Source organism: Malaclemys terrapin, chromosome 8 (assembly GCF_027887155.1).
Source record: "Malaclemys terrapin pileata isolate rMalTer1 chromosome 8, rMalTer1.hap1, whole genome shotgun sequence".
In the NCBI taxonomy this organism is placed as follows: domain Eukaryota; kingdom Metazoa; phylum Chordata; order Testudines; family Emydidae; genus Malaclemys; species Malaclemys terrapin.
This window is the reverse complement of record NC_071512.1, coordinates 78,232,082-78,247,926: the sequence shown is the minus strand read 5'-3', so window position 1 is coordinate 78,247,926 and position 15,845 is coordinate 78,232,082. Positions and strand designations below refer to the sequence as shown.

The window sequence follows — 15,845 nt, the reverse complement described above, 5'->3', positions numbered from 1 at the left end:
CGGGGGGTGGGGGAGGAAGCAAGTGGGGCAATTTGCCACAGGGGCCCCCATGAGAATATAGTATTCTGTAGTATTGCAACTTCTTCTTATGGAAGGGGCCCCCAAAATTGCTTTGCTCCAGGCCCCCTGAATCCTCTGGGCAGCCCTGCTACCATCATACATGCTCTATAGCTACCAGTCTTGCTGCAGAATCTTCAGAGACAGAGGACAGCTTCCTGTAAGAAATTCCAAGCAACATTGTAAACAATGAATGTTTCCCTACAGTCTGTGCATATGCTTATGTATCAATCAGTACACATCACAGCAGAAAATGTATGCATGTGCTCTGTGTATGTCTGTGATCATGTATAGATATAAACAAAAAGACACAGCTAGAGAGATAAACACATATCTCATGGTCCTTTTCACTGCTGTTTGGAATTTATGATAGTGTTTCTATTTAGGTCTTCATTAACATTTTATGTAATACTGAAGAGAATATTGCTCTTTATACACAGAAATGCATATATTAAAATATGCATACATACCAAGGTTGAAAAGCAGTATCACCACCAGTAATAAAACCAAAATGGTTCTCACACAACAGCCAGGGTCATTCATTAGACAGACACACCGTCATGGACTCTGGTTAAGTTTCCCAATTGCACCAGTAATTTTCATATGACATGTATAACATTACCTTAAGCATGAAGTGCAACAAAATTAAAAAGACTCCCCTTACTATTCTTTATTCAACACTTCCAGCAAGTGCAAAAGGTTGGCTGGTTTAAAAATTGAATATTTACATTTCAAGCACTCTTACTTGAGGAACCTTTACAACAATAGCATGCAAAGACTGCTAAAGACATTCCCCCCCCCCCATCTGCTTTCTAAATATACATGTGGCAACTTACTAAATAGCACCCTTTGTGCTATAGAGATTGCCATCAAAAGCGAACCTGCAAAATAAAAAATCTAAAGACACAAAACTACGTCAAAAATTAAAATAATAACAACATATTTAAAATCAGTGAATGTATTATAATTCAGAATGAACAAAACACTATAATCTTATTTTAAAATGTCATTTCCAGGGAGGCAATTGTTTACCCCTTAGTGGTGGGCCATAGATAGCCAATTAATGCAACTTAATTCTGTAGTTGTTTCTGTTTAAAGAGTATTTGGAATGATTTTTTTCTGTTGTTTATGATCAAACAAACGAGCCCTGCTAATCTTATATTTTATCTCCCTAACATATGGAAAAGCTATTTATCCTAGCCAATCACAATAAAGTGAAGAAAACCCCATTTTATGGAAAGGTATATATCACAAGTTTGTTCATCATTAAAGATATGATTACCAGTGAAAACCCTCCAAAAGTGGCACATTTATGATTCCAGGAACAGATGGGGACATACATTTTCCTTGCAAATACTTTTGAAATTGCTCTACTGGTAGCAGTATAAAAATGATATACAGATGCCAGTGCCAACGAAGCCAGGACAAGAGGTCCAGATTTACACAGTAAAAGCTTCACATACGCTCTGTCAGCTTTGATTGATCTGTACTATACCTCAGAAACTTGTTGACTGGTAAAGGAAACAGTGCAAATAATTCACTGCAACAAGCCAGATAATTCACAGAGCCAATCGGTCTGCTTCAGTTTTCCTCACCAAGATGCATCATTTTCCAGCATGAGCAGTATTCAGTGTCAGGGAGGGGGAGGGAAAAGGAAAGAAAGAAAAAAAGAAAGAAAGATAGGAGTAGCTCACACAAAAGAAAAGGCAAGACAAGAGAAGTTGTTTTGGGTAATGGGCCCAGCCATCTACCTTTTCCACTTTGAGCCCTAGCAGAGCCATTCAGCCCCAATTGTCATTATCATATTGATTAAGTTCATCAGAGTGCAATTTTAGGTTTAACGCCAACGGATTGGGAAAGGGAGCAAAGAATTATCTAAGAAAAGCACAACATTCTCACCGCAGGGACGTTTCCCTGTTCCAGTTCATTGATGGAGTTGATTAAGTTTAAATGAAGCAGACACTGGATAAAAGTAAGGGTATTGACCACTGGGCAGGGCGGGCTGTGCTTGAAAAGGCCTGATACATGCAGAAAAGCAAGATTTGCTAAATGCTCTAATCTTCAATCAAATCTAACATCAATACAGACAAAGTTTGGTAATGAGAGATTCAATGAAGCATGCTGGAGAAAGAATTAATCCTCTTGGTCTAAACTGGGTTCAACTTTGAAGCCTGCTCCGAAGGAAAGACAGTTATCTAAATGCTAAATAAGAAACTTATTGTACTTTTCATGGCATGCTAATCTTTTGTCTATTTCATCTCTATTATTTGTATGCTCATAGATTGCAGTTGTCATGGTGATTATATCAAACCACTCGGAGCGGATGGCTGTGAGGACTCAGGGCCTCCATATAACCCTCAATCACACACACATAAACAAAAAACAAGGCATGGCAATTAAGCCCCTTCTGTCCGGCCGGCCAGACCCCCAATATTGCCCTGCGGGTGCAGGTCAGGAAATTCTTTACGCTACCAGCCGGGGAGCTAGCAGTCACCCGGGTCCTGGCCACTAGCTCTCTTCAGTGCAGCGATTTAATTTGCTGTGGCAGTCAATACCGTTTTAAGCACCCCTGTTACCCCACCCCTTGGGAAGGGAGACCATCCAAACCAGCGAGATCGCTCAGCCCAGCCTACGCGAGGTGCTTTTTGTAGGCTTGTCTTGATAAGCTTTTGATGTCACAAATCAAACACTCGCCAGGAGGTAGATAATGGGGAGTGTGATCTCCTCGATTTGTACATAGCTAGCGCTTTGCATCGGCTCTGCCTTGAGCTTTTGGGAGGGAGAGTAAAACAAAGGAGTGGAATTTGACAATTGCGATTGAAAGGGGGGAAAGCGCCCGGGCCAGCGGGGGCTGCAGGCCTGTCCTTCGCATGGAGCAGCTCCCTGCGCACCACCTGGAAGGACGCAGGCTCCGGGCTCCCTAGGCCGGGCAGCCATCGACAAGGGGAATTAGGATTCACATATGTAAATGCCTAGGGGCCGGCAGACACTTTAATTGAGAAAGATTGGAAGGCAGGGGGAGGAGGAAGCAGTGCGAGCAGGAAAGGGAGCTCGGTGAACGGCACTTGGTTCCCATTTGCAGACAGGCTGCTCGGGACAGCCGCAGGAAGCGCCGCGTAGTTTGTTGGCAAACAGCGAGCTCGCCTCTTCCCTCCGATCGCCCGGCGGGGGCTCCGTGAACGGCCGCGGCCGTGCCAGACAAGCAAGCTACGCCTTGCTGCTGTTATTGCAACTGCTGCGTCTTGTAGGCCTGATACACAGGAGGGGACCTGACCCGCAGACCCAGAGCTGCCACTGGCCACATAGGTGAGACACTGGAGAGATAAAATAGACCAGAGAGGACAGATCAACTACATAATATTGGCTAGGCAGGTAGACCAGACAGGAGCCAGGCAACCCAAGTCGGTCAGACCGCACAGACAGACCGCCCAGATGGATACACAGACAGCCAGATGCCTGGAGAAAAAGACCAGCCCTTGTCCAGGGGCACCTGCTCCCTGTCTGCCCAGAAAACTCCAAGTCCAGTTTCTCCCTAGGAATTTGAGGGAGTAATCAGGATTTCACTGCAAATGGGGAGAGGGGGTAGAGCACCCAGCAGAAGGGCAAGGGGAGTCTAGGCAAAGAGGGGGAAACTTCCCTTTGGCTTGTTTCACTATTATATAGTCATTTGAGCGCACAAAGGTAGTACCCCAGCTTTTATGTGTTTTACAAAAGTTACCAAATTAAGGTCGGATTAGGGATCCCTCCAGGATTGGAGGGAGCTTTAGAGGCTGGGAGCGGCAGATATAGCCCGGCTGTGTTTATGAAAAGCTTAAAAAGTAATAAAAGGGGGGAGAGATTCCGAGAGAAAGTAACATGTATAACTCTTATTAAAGGAGCAGCGAGCAAGGCTGTGAACTTGAATAACTGTTTGAACTTTAATTTGTTCATTAACAGGATTTGCCCCTGACTGTGAATGTTATTACTTCTCTAAAAGCGAGGTGCAAATGCAAAGCCATAATGAAAGAGCCTCGCAAAAAGTTAAATGCCTAGTAATTACACTTGTCTCATTGAAAACTTAAAGTAATACAAAAGTGATGAAAAATGGGAGCTGGGCTGATATTCTCCTAATGTCCCAACCTTTAAACAATAGAAACGGAAAGCTTAAGGCCTCCATTTGAACTTCATCTCAATTCGAGAGCAACACACTAAATTTGTGCGAATATAACAGAGACCCACTGATCCAGCTGAACTCTAGGTATCTAACTATAGGTATATTTTAAACGGTTATGTTTAAACAAGTAAAAGAAAAAGCCTTAGAAAGTCTTGGATTTTTTTTGTTTTATTTTCCTTTTTCCTCAGTGGGGGAAGTCTGTTTTATTCCTCTGTTTTAAGTCTTGAGTGAAACATGGTGTCAGAAGTCTGATCTAATCTGCATGTTTGTCTCCTAAACAGGGCACATTAGCTCCTCTCTCCCCCATCACACCTACAGTAGATAAAACTCTGGAGATCTGGAATAAAACAAACTACTGCTCCTCTCAGAAGGTATGTGACTTTGTACTGATGGTTTTGCCTGTTAGCTCCGCATTGACTGTCTTTTCATCTGTCAGTTATTTCTTTCCTGTTTTTGTCAACTGTTTTTTATATATTCACTTGTCATCTGCATCCTTCCTCAACAGGAACATGCAGCCAGGTCGCAATTAAATATACAGATACACGAGCTGTTAGCAAGATTTCACCCTCGCATCCGAATCAGAAAGCAGCAAAGTTGGGAGGGGGATGATTGCCATGTCACTTATTCTTTATACTTAAAATGTCTTAAAACTCGCCGGCAGAGCGATGTGTTTGTTATTCAGACACTTTCTTTTGTTAGTGTCCCTTTCACTACCGAAAAATCTTTGAAGTATTGACTTAAACTGCTGCTTTTTGGTTTTTAAACTCATAAATGTATTAAAGAGAGAGAGAGTCCCCAAAGAGATTGTCTACCAGCTGCTCTTACCCATTCGCTTCTTCACAATTTTCTCCTCATCACAATCACTATTTCGAGAAGAAATAGTGGAGTCAGATGGGTTTGATGCTCAGTTCTCTTGATACTCTCCCCCTGGATTTTATTATCGCTTGTCTTTACACGCGTTGGAGGGGATCAGCCGACGTGCTTCTGTTGTGCCTGGGAAACATTCATACCAAAGTGTCAGAGAGGAACCCGCGTTAGCCTGATCTTACCCCTCTCCTGCCATCACCCCCTGCGGGACCAGGGTGGGGGGAGCCTCTGCAAAGGGAAACCCGACTCAATCGCTCTAACTGGCCCGTAACGGCTCCTTGCCACGGCCCTTGGAAAACGTCAGCCCCCCTGCCGAGCGGGCGAGTTAACACAGCTGTGGGGCCCGGGGCCCATAGCTCCGGGGTGGGAGGAGCGCAGCCCCGCGAGGAACGGAGAAACACACACCCCCCCAGCGGGGAAGCTGCAATGGCTGGGCCCGGCAGCGGCAGCTCGCAGCCCAGGCCTGGGAGGGATGCCCGGGAGTAAAGACGGAGGCTCGGCGGTCGGGCTGCGTCCTGCAGTAGCTCAGCTCAGCTCCTCCCCGAAGCTGGCGAGCCGCCCCGTCGGACGGAGCTCGAGCCTGCAGCCCCCCCGCCGGCCCTAGGAGAAAGGGAAGGCCCCCGCCCCCGGCCAGCCCCTTCCCGCCCTGAGGGAGGCCGCTCTCGGCCCGCTGCGGGCGCTGGGAGGGAGCGAGGGAGGAGCAGGCCGAGCTCCTGCACGCCCTCCACCGCCGCACGCCGGGCTGGCTGGGGGATTTGTTTACACGGGAGAGTGGGAGCGGGGCGGGGAGAGAGGACTGAATAATTGATATGGCGGGGCCCGCGCGCCTCCCGAGCTTCCTTTCAGGGGGAGGGGACTCGTGTTCTCACAATAAACACTGCACTGCCAAAAAGAAATTGTAATGGCGTGGCGGCCTATTAAAGCAATTAGCTCCCACCAGCCTCTCTCCCCGCATCTCTGTTCAACTGGAAACGCTCAGAAAACATCTCCTCCCAGGGGCTCCCCTGCCAGCCCCACACCCCCACGATGGACGGGAGGCGCTTCACGTGCTCCCTCGGGCGTGGGTGGGTGTCTGGCCGTTCGCCTCCCCCTTCCCCGGGCATGGGCGCCAGCGGGCCAGGAGTGGCCCCTCACCTAGGTGTAAAAGGGAGCAGAGCGAAGCCACCTCCATCTGCAATGAGGAGACTACCGGCTCCAGCCTTTCAGGAGCCGCGCTGAACTTAACAGGAGGGCCCTTAGGCCACGCGATGGCCCATTGCATTGTGGGACCTGTGGTCTCCCATCAACTCCATGTCAAAAACTAGGGTGCTGTGGGGGAGCTCCTGCCATGTGGGCCATTCTTTACACTTCGACCACCCCTCCCCTAGGTTGTAACCAGGTACCAGAGGACTCTGCTATGCGGCAGGTTTTTTCTCTTCACCCTCTTGGTATTTTTTTTTCTTTTTTTAGTTGATTAGAAAGACTCTGGATATTTTCAAGATGAGCTGTAAACACACCCAGAGTTTACCAAATTAAAGATGCTTTTGTGAGCGCATGTAAACTATTATTTCAAAAGAAATGCCATATGGGAAATGTGTGACAACAGGAGAAAGAGTCCTGTGCAGAGGACCCCTAGGAAGCCAATGCACCTCTATCAACAAGGCTTAGGTGGGATTGAGTGATGCACTGGCCTGGTGGTGGTATTCTGCACAGGTTAAATTGTACCTCCTAAAGATGTCCTACCAGCCAGCTCAAACCCTGCTCAGGCCTTTTTCCTGAGAGGACATATAGTGTCCTGCAGGTTCTGCAGAGTCATTGCTGGGGAAAGAAACAATTCTGGGTCTTCTGACAATCCGGCATCTTCGCTGTTTGCATTTATTTAGAATCATCTATCACTGGGGGGCTACTTATATGTTTGTACTACCCAGTATGTCCTTCATGAGAGTGAAGATGAACCACACTGGTGGTCCAGGGGCAAGCAACTGTTTCAAAATAGCATTAAGGGACACAAGCAAAATATGTGTCCTGTAGAGAGCTGTCTACAGTAGGGTGATGGTACTGCATTAACTATACTTGTGTAGAAAGGCCTTATTTTTGTATTTACAAAAAAAGCAGCTCTGGGACACCATTACAGTCATTAGAAGAACACTTTTTTGGGGGGTCACTATCCAGAAAAAAATCCTACCATCCACAAGCAAATTCCTTTCCTTCAGCCCCTCTCTAATCCCCAACAATCCTGCTCCAGGGAAAGCCTGGGTATATCGATAGGCTTTGCCAGGTGAGCTGAATGGCAACAAATGCAGACTCTACTGGAGTCTAGGGGAAAGGTGGGTACCATAGCTGAAGATGCATCTATTGAAGCCACTGACAATCTCTGATTTAAATCAGGAGCTGTAAACTCCAGTGCTGTAGCTGATCATAACTGTTGCATTATCATATGAAGATAGAGGTAGTTTCTAAAATTTCCAGAACACAAGACACTATGGGTGCTGGAAGTCAAAAAACACCTTACACTGCACCAGGAAACTAAATGGAAGCCAGTGCAGATCACAGGGAATGGGTATAATTTGCTTTATGTGAGAAGTACCATGAAACATACAGATGGCAACATTCTGCACCAGCTGAAATTTCTGAATGGCCTCAGCTACTGTCTCACATATTAGTAACTCAGTTGTTAGGTGACAGGGATCGGTAACTAACAAGGTCCTCATCCAAAAGAGAAAGTCCCAACATTTTTTCTGAGCAGAGATGAAAAATGTGGCCAGTCACACCAGTGCAACTATCTGGATAGCTAGAAGCTGCTGCAGTCCAAGATACATACTTGGCTGACAAATGGCAGGCAAATGCCCACAAATGAGGGGTCAGACATAGACCCCAATCCTGCAGTGGACTGTGTATGGGCTACTCCTTGTGCCTGCATGGAGCCCCATTAATGTCATTGACTGCCTGCATAAAGCCTATTGTAAATTCAAGGGGACAAACCATTTTTTCTGTTTTTCCCCCAGCCTATAAGCATTACCGAAATCTGATAAGGATTTAACTTTAGTCAGATAACACTCATCCAAAGGATTGCCAAACACTGCACTGGCTGGATTGTTCAACTCCAGCACACAGTCTTATTAGCTGGAGACACAGAGCTAGGTGTAACCTACTTATTGGAAGCACATCGGCATCAAAAGCCTCACTAACTCAGGTCAGAATGATCAGACATCCTGATATTATCAGCACCATCCTGATATAGGGGCAACTATACCCCTCCCCCCAAAAGGGTCCCTATTTTTCAGACTTGCTATCAGGTCACTTTAGTCAGACTAGAATGATCACAGTGGTCCCTTCTGGCCTTAGAATCTATGGATCAACTATCTCCCCCAGTAATCTCATATATACATTGAACAGAAGTGACAAAATAGAACCTCATGGAAACTCACAAGAGAATACCTGGGGCAGAGGAGTAGCTGAGGTCCCTCAGAATAGAACACTCAAAAGCAAACTTCACCTGCCCCCACTAGAGGTGTCAGCAACACCTTATGGGAAAATAATGTTTGCAGCTGATGGGTTTAATTGGGAGCATTTGCCACTGAAAAAGGAAGAGTTCTGGCAGCCAGGCAAGGTGCTTGGCAATGGAGTATGGGATTTGGTAGGATTCTGCACACTGAAAAGTGATTGGGCTCTGGGAGTGTTATGGGGGGATATATGTGAGGGGCTTGTGACTGAGGTGAGGGCTTCTCAGAGAATTGCAGGAGAGGTGTCATTGAGGATGCACCTTCCCATTTCTTCTCCTTTTCTCTCTGCCAAACACCATCTTTGACTGCAATGGGAGTTTTGCTTTAGTAATATTGCAGGATCAAGCTCTACATAGTCATAACCAATATATTTTAATCTTGAGATATGCTATATCACCTGTAAAATTTTAATAAATATGTACTTTATAGGGTATATCAGATAAATCATATGCTGCATGGTAGGACTACATCAGTTCATAAACCAGTCTTTGCCACAGTATCTCAATAAAGCATTAAAAAATAGGATGTCAATCCATGGAGTTCTAATCTTAATCTAAACACAACTGGTAAACTACATTTTAAAATTTTACTTCCACAAATATTCACATGTTTAAATATTGGTAATTTAGCAATAATAATTATATTTTTATACCAGAAATGGCCTACACCATAGTGACAAATATTGGCCCCCACAATTGCAATTACAGTGAAACCTCCCCCAACCCTTTTTTAGTGAAAGTGCACAAAACTGAACAAAATACTATTTACTTCTTCTGCAAATAAAAAGTAAATGATTTTATAAAAACGGTGTAAAAATGTCTACATCCAGAAGATTTGTAATTTGAGTTTCTGTTATTGCGGATATTATTTTTTGTATATAGCTACATAAAGCTTATTGGTGCTTTACAGGCAAATAAAAACTGAAGTCCCTGCCCTGAAGATCTTACAATCTAGGTAAGGATCATCTCTTTTCAGCCTGACTTGCGTAATTGGAGAGGTATTTATGTACCTGGGCAATTGTTGTCACTTATTTACCTGACAGATGGTAAAAGCCCTTTTGAACCAGGTGTTAATACAAATAATGAAGTTAGTGCAGATTTTGTCTGAGTAAGAAATTCAAGAGTGGACCATACTATGGATTGCTTCTGTGTGCCATGTCAGAGATCCTCCTACCTGTGCTTCCATTTATGTGCTGAGGATTGAGGGGAGATTCTGAGCACACTATGAACTCAATCCTGTAGTTTTCACTCAGGCAAAATTCTCACGATGGGAGGCAAACTCCCATTGCTGCAAAGACGGCAGGATCAGGCCCTTTGATCTTTGAAAGAGCTTTACTTAGAAGCAATTTGGAGGGAAGACGGAGGAGAGAAGAGTCTTTCAGCGCGCCCTTTTTCTTCTTCTTATTTTTTTTTAATCAAACCATTTCATTAGGCCAGAGCAAACCGAGGAGAGAAATTCCCCTGCATCCTCATTGTGTATGAAACAGTCTTGTTCTAATATGTGGTCGAGCACGGAACATCGAATGTAACGTAATAAAGAAATGATGTATAAAATACAAATGGACAGGCTTCAGCCTCTCTTACTGACAAGAGTCCCTACTTCACTCATGAGCCTGCCAGAACCGCTCGATTTCGCTCTTGATCAGCCCTGACCTGCTATAGTCTACCTCACCTATAGATGTAGGGGTACTTGAGGGGATTGAAAAGAGTAGGTGAATTCTGGTACCATAAATACTGCAATATGCAGATAGTGATTTACGAAGATAATTAAGAGATCTTGAATTTCTGGGCTACTATGGGTTTAACTCAGATTATTCACGGATTTTAGTGAAGTCTTTTGTATATTACCAGTTAGTTTATAGCATGTTTTCTGCAACCCATAATTAATTAAAGGGCAAAAACTACAGAGAATAAAGGATACATATACATGTAATCATACAAATAGTATCTGTAAGCATTTCCTGTGAGTATTTGATCGTGAATTTCAATACTTTAGTCCCTTCTTTTTTCCTTATTACTTTCCCTGCATTTGTGGTAACTTGAATCTTTGGTTTTAGGTCATAAACTGATTAGTATATCTTTTATTAATTTACAGCGGGAAGGGAGAGAAAAGACTGGAAGGGAAGAAATAAAACCAGTTTTTATCGAATAGTTTACGGTAGCCCAATGATAAGATCCACACACCCACTCTTTTGATCAGACAATAAAGCTGTAATTCATAATGGGAGGGAAAAATCATGATCGTTCTCAAAAGTCTATGGCAAATATGCGTCCCTTTTAACTCTAGCTAACCTGGATGGTAGTAAAGGATATTCGGTACTTACTCTCTTGTAAATCCAACTGGCCTTCTCCAAATGATTCAAAGCCTTTTAACTGTGAGGTTTCTGATTCAAACCTTCTTACTCTTTGGCTGGTGTAGGCAGACCACGCGCCTAATCATAGTAGAAGTATGCAAATAGAGCGGCCTCTAGTGTTCATTCTCAGATTTGCATTTCTGACATGGAAACAGCTAGTAATAACAAAACAACAACACATGGGGCTAATGCAGCTATTGGGCAAAAGACGAACAAGAAGTGACACAGAAACCATTCTACCAAAATGAACTGTGATATCCTTTTGATGGCTATAATTTATTCCGCATAGTCCCTGGACTGAAACGATCAATTAGCAGCCTGAAATGCACTGTGAAGTAAATTGTCACACTCCCTATTACAGGGTGGTTATCATATATTTATAAGGTGGGTTTTCTGCAATCAGAGCCAACAAGGTGTTGAGTGATCAGTCATAAATGTAATTCTTCAAAAAAAGAAAAACCCAAGTATTGTGTACTGAAAAGAAAAATCTTTGTGACGGATATTACACCTTTCCTCCAGGAGTGTTAGATTTTATCTGGGGAATGCAACAATGCACTAAAAATGAGAACAGTGCTATTGCTAAAGAGGGAGAGATTTCTTTACATTTATTTGAAGGGCAGCCTACTCTGGCCGCTAGTCGGGAAGATCCGCTGTCTTTTCTCGGTTCATGCGAAAGAACACCGAAATGGAGAGTTTAATCTGCTGACGTGCCTCTAGCTCGCCCAAACCGGGTGTGACAGCTCTCTCTCTCCTATGACATGTTCTGTGCTCGCCTTCTCCACTGGCTCCCCTTTCCAAGCAACTCCTTGGTAATTTGTGCTTTTAATGAATTAGGCCACCGATTTTGCTCCTATTGTTTGTTTCCCAGTAGCATGATAGTTTCATTTGAAAATAAATAAGCTTTTAATTGGAGTTGACATCTCACATTGAGAGAGCCAGGGGCAGGAGTGAATGAGCTACCACTGGCATTTAGGGACATTTTTCTTATTTGAAACAAGCTTCATAGAAACCAAAGGGACCACTGAACCAGGCGCTGGGTGTCCTTTGGAGCTACCCTCCCAGGAGATGGAATGCAGGCCTCTTTGCAGGGGGTCTGGGCCGGGCGTCACCGGTGTGGCGGGTTCAGTGTAGCAGGAGTCAGTCAGTCGAATCTGGGATATAGCCCGGCTGCAGCGCCCCCTTCTCTCCTGAGAGCTACGGGCCCGGTTCTTTCCCCCCTCCACTTCCCCATAATGCACCTTTCCTGGTGCTGCTGACCGCCCTGTGGTGCAGGAGGGCCTGAGAAAGGAGGTCAGATTGCGCCTGGAGGGATGAGGGGCAGCTGCTTGGTGACCAGCTCTCTGTCACACCTCGAGCTTTTTTTCTGAAGACGTTCTTAAGCGAGTAATCAGTGGGAAATAATGGCCTAGCTAGAGGAGCCCCGAGCAGCCTCACCCAGTGCTCTCCGACTGCCCCTCATTAGCATATGTATACTTTTAAATAGCACTTCAGCCAGGGGACTTGGCTGCAGCCTACACCAGCGCCGGCTCCCAGGCCGAGGGGGCAGGTTGCTGGGACCAGTGGAGGGCAGAAGCAGTGAATACAGGAGGGGCTGGGTGGCAAAGGAGGAGGCCGCCCTCAAAAACGGCAGGCACGTGGGAAAGCAGCTTCCCGTGTTCAGTAGGACCCCAGCCCCACTCCCTTGCCGTGCCTCGCTGGTGCAGAGCTGGAGAACAGGGCACATCCCGCGGATCTCCCAAGTCTAAGCCAGGCGGCGGCGGTGCAGACACGGAGGCAGAGGCCTTCTCAGCCCAGTGTGGCTCACCGGAGGTGGAATTTAGCTTCTTAATGGACTTCAAATTACCAGCATCGCTAAACTCTCCCCTAATAGACTCGTAAAGATCCTCGCGCTACCTTTCCCCTTGCATCTGGAATTCGTAATCAAGAGCCCAATTTTGTCATTTGGAAATACTAATTATCTAATCACGCCACGCGACAGAACGCACTTGTCTGCCCAATTAGCTAGGACAATTATTAAAATTCGGAGGCCTAATTATGTCTCAATTTAATGCTGGCAAACTCGTGTATGGAGCAGTAATTAAAATCCGCTCTTTGCCTCTGCCTTTAGGGCAGTGGCTGATTAGGACCTGTCAGAGGCTGTACTGAACCAAACCAGTCAAGCGTATTGTGCAACATGACCCTGCATTGTTAAGTGTGTCAACATATTAACCTGAATTCCCTTCAGCCCCCATAATCACATTTGGTAAGAGGAAGAAAGGAGGCTACAACATGAAGCATTTTATTAAAAACACATACATTCTTTTTAATTAATGCTACAAGAGATCTGACGCGTTTTGAGCTACCAAGTGCTGCAAGTCATAAGACCGGTTCTTCTAATTACCAGTAAAGGAGGGTTTATTCTTTTCCCTTCCAAACGCCTCCCTTCTGGTCTCGTTTAAAGAAAATGATCGGTCTGGTGGATAGTGTATTTTTTTAAACCCAGCTAGTTGGCTCGCAGTGATAAAGTTGATTGCCAGTTTTTCTGTTTGATGAGGGGAACGCAAGTGACTCTGGGCTTCTGCGCGAATCAAACGGAGGGCTGGAGGCACAAAGAAAGAGGCCAGCGTTTAAGACTTGAAAGTAGTTAATGGAGGTTGGAAATTAAAAATCCTAATATTGGGTTAATTGCTAGCTACTGATTTTCGTTCTGCTTCCCAGTTCGGTGTCTGACCGGAATTCCGCCGGAACCCACCCCGAGACCGGCAAGAGCTGGGCTGAGCCCAGAGGCAGGCCAGGGACTCGCTCCGCTGGCGTGGCTGGGGTTACACTGCGGCCGCGCTCCGGCAGGGAATCCGCATTGACAGGTTGGGAGCGCGGCTGCGCTCCACGGCGCCAGTGGCGGGGGAAGGCCCTGCAATAGCGAGGCACCCTCTGATCCAGGAAGTTGTCCTTCATCTCCGGGCTATGTCTGTGCGCACAGGGCCCTGAACGTCCAAGGCCGCCCTGCTGAGGGAGCGGGGGCAGGGCCCAGCACTGCTTTGCCATGGCGTTTGCCCTACATCTGGGAACAGGCCTTCCTTCGACCCTCTCTGGACGGCAAGCCGAAGTGCAAAGCTGTGTTTCGACTTGTTCTAGTGGCTGTCAGCATGTTTGCCTCTTGTCAGCAGCAATTGACTGGTCAGGTTCACCCTTGCACAGCAATTGTCACAGCTCATTGACAGACCAGTGACCCAGCCGCACCCGATAATGGAAAACTATTGATTTTTGTGGGCTCCACGAATCTAAAGCGAACAAGCCCTGTAAACTCATCAATTGCCTTGGATCCTGGTAAAGAGACAAAGTTCCAAAGATCTGCTGCGCATCCTGACAATTCGCTTGTAAAAATCAGTGAATACAACAATGAAGTGGACCTTTATCAGCTTGTTTCCCAAATAAACAATGATCAACCAATCCCTCTTTAAACCCTAAGGCTGCACTAGTACATGCGCCTGTAGGCCAGCTGCAGTGGGGATTCCAGCTACCTTTTAACTGAAGAGATCTGTGTCTGTCTCTTCTGCTGTTAACACTTGCAAAGGAAAGGAAGAACAAGCATAAGGAGAATGATAATAAAAACCGCACCAACCCACTCTAGAACAGAGACCAAGTAATGCCAGGGGAATGAACAAAGACAGCACAGTATCACCTCTGTAGCCAATACTATCAACTTATAGTTGAAATCAAGCAGAAAGCTAGAATAACCAGACCCAGCTGTGCAGACCACATCTCCTAGCTATGGAGTCTGGTAAGGCAACGTGAAACTTTTACTACTAATTAGGAAATTGGTTCAAATGTGACCCCCTCAATTGCCACCAGCCAGGTAAGGCTTGGTTTTCAGAAGAGATGAGCACCCACAAGTCCACCTGAAGTCAATGGGCTATGTCTACACAGGGATAAAAGACCCTGACAAAGCCGCTGGCCAGAGTTTGCCTTGGGAGTGTTTTCTGACAATTAGGCCCTCGCTGTCCAGCTGCTCTTTAATGAATTCTTGCTCTCACTCCCTACTGGACAAATACAGACAATACAAAACCCAGGAGCAGAGCTGACAGAAGTGAACAGTCAGGAACAAATTGCGGGGGTCTGGCAAAATTGTGCTAGCACATAGAACATTGTGTGATTACATTATATCTTGCAGAGGTGGGGAAGTGGAAGACATAGACCTATGAAAAGTCTGGGGGGAGGCAACTGCACCCCCATCCCATAACAAATGGCATCTCTGCTTGTAGCCAGTCTCAGCAGAGAAGTCAAGGATTGACTGGGCATGGCAAATAAGCTCTTCTCTCATTTGTTCGGGGGTCCAGCCCTCTTCCAGGTGACAGGAGAGACACCAACAGGGAAGCTCACACTACTGTGGGACTGGAGCTTTGCTTTGACTGCTAGGTTCCATCCTGTAAGGCATTGACTAAATCAGTGGTCTCCAAACTTTTTTGATCGTGTACCCCATCAGTAAAAAAATTTTGAGCACACACCCCCTGCCGTGCTGCAAGGCCGGCTCTACCATTTTTGCTGCCCCAAGCAAAAAAAAAAAAAAAAGCTGCCCGAACTGCCAAAGCGGCGTTGCTTCGGCGGCCCTCCTCCTGCCGCGCACCCCACTGTGGAGACCACTGGACTAAATGACAGTTAAGGGTACTCAGCAGCTCGCAGAATTAAGCCATTAGGATCTGATCCTGCAAAACCGTACTCATGTGAGTGCTCCTCCCTCAGAGGCAGGGAATATGTCTCACTCCTGCAAGCACTTAAGAACAGGTGTAACTTTACTCATGTGAGTAGCCCTATTGAGTAAATTAAGTGCTTCCTTAAGGGAATAGTGTCATATATAGCTATTAATAACAAAGGATTTCATTCATCAGTATTGTCTATCTACATCTTTCCTAAGAAATCATTATTTGGGGAAAAACTGATAGTTGAACAATTATCT

General features: G+C 45.7%; 1 long non-coding RNA gene across 1 annotated transcript; it reads right to left on the bottom strand.

Annotated features, from left to right (window-relative positions):
* Positions 1-702: 702 nt before the first annotated feature.
* Positions 703-5,622, bottom strand: LOC128842062 (uncharacterized). Its single transcript, XR_008445933.1, has 3 exons — positions 5,483-5,622; positions 5,036-5,203; positions 703-3,371 (listed from the first exon to the last, which is right to left on the bottom strand). It is a non-coding gene; the product is annotated as an uncharacterized LOC128842062 (long non-coding RNA).
* Between the last annotated feature and the right edge of the window lie 10,223 nt (positions 5,623-15,845).